We start from the raw sequence: 3,897 nt of genomic DNA on the forward strand, positions 1-3,897 counted from the left end.
CCCTTCCACACTTCTATTTTGACAGCTCTCTACGCGGACGACTCTGCCCCCATAAACTTCGCCCAAACCATTCTCCAAAGCACAGGGAGAATTAATAAATTTCTGCCCCTGCTCCTAAACTGGCACCGAAAATGGAAACTTTCTATTAACGAGATTAAATCGGAAGCAATTTTCTTCTCCCGTAGGTTCCGAAAATCTCCCTCCATCTTAGTAAACAAACGTCCCATCAAGTGGAGTAACTCTGTCATCTATCTAGACGTCGTTTTCGACAGGACCCTAAACTGGCGGCTCCATATTACAACTACCCATGCAATGGGTGCAATTATCACACTCAAGCCTTTCTTCCGAAACGACTACATCTCCCAATATATGAAAATCAGTGCGTTTAACGCAATAATCAGGACCATTTGTTCCTACGCCATTCCCGTCTGGGGCTGCGCCCTTCCTCACCGCCTGAAACCTTTGCAAGGCACATACATGCGGATCTTTCTTCTGTACTAAACTATCCCTGGTTCGTCAGAAACACCCAAATTCTGAAAGAAACCGGTTTACCTTCTCTCCCTGAGGTTGCAATCTCATTCGCAGCAAATCTCCGGGCCTCAGTGTCAGGTCACGCAAACCTCACCATATCGACACTCTCCAATTTCGCCCAGAAGCTAAACCACCGTTTCCGGAGGCCCTGTCACCTTCCTTCATCTCTCTTCATCCATCTCTTCAGACGGCTACCCCCCCCCTCACCAGGCAAGAAACAATCGTAGCCAGATATCTTGAGAATAGTAAGTCCATTTTCCTTTATTTTCCTAATTTCTTTTTCTCTTGTATTTTGCCCAATCCAAAATGCCAGACAATCCGGTTTATTTAACTTGTGATCAAACAACAGAATTACTACCGAATTCTGAGGGTAAAAAAAAAGATTATCCACATTTTATAAATTGCATCGAAATTGTTCAACGTAGAAGTAATCCTGAGAATATGCCCTTATTACTAGATTTTGTTAAAACGAAATTGGCAGGCTCTGCATATAGTGCAATAAGATATCGTAGCATAGAACCATGGGATGCATTAAAATCTCAATTGAAACAAAACATTTTGGAAAAACGTACAATTCCTCATTTGGAAGTCCAATTGGCGTCTTTAAGACAAAAATTCAACGAGCCTGTAGCCTAATTAAACTTGATAGTATTGTAGCGAGCACGAGTGTGCTTGTTTGCGATCGGGCAAACGTGTGCGTGAACGGCTTATCGATTTGCCAAGTAGCCGCGGGCGCCTTTCTTTATGTTCGCCGTATTTGTAAATGTGTGTGTCGTACCTGCGTTCTCGGAAAGCAGTTAAACAGTTCAAAGAAAAAATAAACTATCCGGATGTTTCCAGAAGACACCAGAAAGTAAACAAAAGAGTATTTAAAGGAAGAGACGATCGCCGAGAGGAAGAAGAGATAAATTGACCGTTGCAGAAGTGAATCCAGAAATAAATTGACAGTGATAGCAGTGAAATAAATAGCGCAGTGAATAGTGATATATCAACAATAGTGTAAATAAATAGAATAACTCATAACCTAAGTTTAGTAACAACTTAATAGTGTTTTTTAAGTCCTTTAATAATTAGTGTAAATAAACAGTTCTGTCGTTATCAGTCTTACAAGTTAATTTTGTTAAACTCACGAATATTACAACTGGTGTCAGGTGTGGGGTTGAGTAAAAGACATTACAATGGCAAAGAAGTTGTACGAACTAAAAGGGGCCGAGTTAAGAGATTTTGAAGAAAGGGATGAAGCGACAAGCGGTAACAAAGCGGAACTCCAGTGGCGGCTCGTGGAGACGTTAAAAAAGGATGGCCTGAAGCGTTCCTTTTCGAAAAAACAATGTAAGGTAATCATACAACTGAGGCGACTTTGTATGATAAGCCTCTACTCCGTTGTCGCCGCAGCGGCGACATATAAAAGAAACATTGTTTTCCATTTTCTTCTTACGTATGATATATCATACGATGGGCAATAACAGTGATGTATGTTTCAGACTTTATAATCCTGCAAATCAGAGAGACCCAGAAGAGTTATTAGCTGTTTTAAATGACTTGGATTCAGATGATGAGTATTACGAAGACTTATATAATGCTGACCAGTTAGATTTTGTGCTAGTTCCTCCCATGGATGGTGAGGACAGCGTTAAAGATGATGGGCCTAGTGATGATGAACTTCTGCCGCTTATTACTGATTTAGGAAAAGGATTGTTAGCACAACCTGTGGAGATTATTGCAGTGAATAGGAATGAAGGAAAAAGTAAACTGTTTATTGAAGACCAAAATACGGCACAAAGTGATAGCGACAGTGATTTAGAGACGTTAGCAGAAAAGCAGAAAAGGCTGAAATCCCACAATATAAAGACAAACGATAAAAAAAAAGAAGAAAACAAGGCAATGGAAAGAAGTATCCCTTGTAGAAAGAAAGGAAAAGATTTGTGAGTTTGAGAAGAATCATCCTCTAATTGTCCAAGAAGGTGTAGATAAGAAATAGGCACCAATAGATTTTCTCAAAAGGTTTTTCTCTGAAGGAATAATTGACTATATATGTCAAGAAACAACACGCTATGCTTACCAAAAGGGTTTTCATGACTTTTCTGTAACACGAGAAGAAGTATTTAGCAATAATACTATTATTAGGGTACAGTCCTGTTCCATCAAGGCGTAATTACTGGGAAACTCGTCCAGACACACATAAATACCTAGTAAGCAATAGTATGTCTAGGAATAAATTTGAAACTATTCATCGATTTATACACTTCAGTAACAACTTAGAAATTGACAAAGAGGATCGTATTTATAAAGTAAGACCATTGTTTGATCACATGAATAAAATATCTTCAGAACTTATCCGCCCATTAGGAACATATTTTTCAGTAGACGAAGCCATGGAACCATATTATGGTAGGCATGGTATGAAACAGTACATCCGTGGTAAACCAATCAGATTCGGTTTTAAACTTTGGTGTCTTACAACATTTGATGGGTATCTTATAAAATGTTCTGTTTATACTGAAGCTGGAGATAAATGTATAGATAGTCTAAAAGATGTCACGTCCAAAATCACATTGACACGTTGGCATGATAATAGTCAACTAACAAATTTAGACCATGAAACATTATGTGAAACAAAAAGTTCCTGTAAACGTTGGTCAAGAAAGGAGAAAGCCTCTATGAATATTGACTAGCCAACTGTCATCAATTACTATAATAAAGGAATGGGCGGAGTTGATCGTTTCGATCAAATGCGAGGAGTTCACCGATCAAAAATAAGGTCAAAGAAATGGTACTGGCCACTATTTCGTTTCCAGTTAGATGGTATGACTGTAAACGCCTGGTACCTTTATCGCTTTACAAACAGTAAAGATAATATAACACTGTTTGAATTTCGAACGAGGGTAGTATTAGCAATCCTTACAGCTTCTCCATCGTTAAATAATACTGGACCAAGGCCCAGGAATTTATCTAGTATTCCATCTGAGATACGGTTTGATCGAAATGACCATCTTATAGATAAACAACAAACACAACGGAGATGCGCAAAATGTGGAAAATGTACAAAATTTTCTTGTCTAAAATGTAATGTTGGACTACACCCCGAATCTTGTTTTCGTCAGTACCATCAAAAATATTAACATTTGTTTATATGTATAAGTTATAATTATTCTTTTAATAAAGTTATTTCATAAAATTAGTTTTCATGTATCTTACCTTCTACTGCCCACCGTATGATATATCATACGTCAAAAAAGTAAGGCATATAATCGTTTTTTCGTAATTTTGGTATTTCATTCTTAAACAATGGTCTAATTTAAACAGAATATACACTATATGAACAACTTCCTGAAGAAAAAATAATTCTGGAAGTTGTTCATATAG

The sequence above is a fragment of the Agrilus planipennis genome, unplaced genomic scaffold, assembly GCF_000699045.2.
Source record: "Agrilus planipennis isolate EAB-ADULT unplaced genomic scaffold, Apla_2.0 scaffold330, whole genome shotgun sequence".
In the NCBI taxonomy this organism is placed as follows: Eukaryota; Metazoa; Arthropoda; class Insecta; order Coleoptera; family Buprestidae; genus Agrilus; species Agrilus planipennis.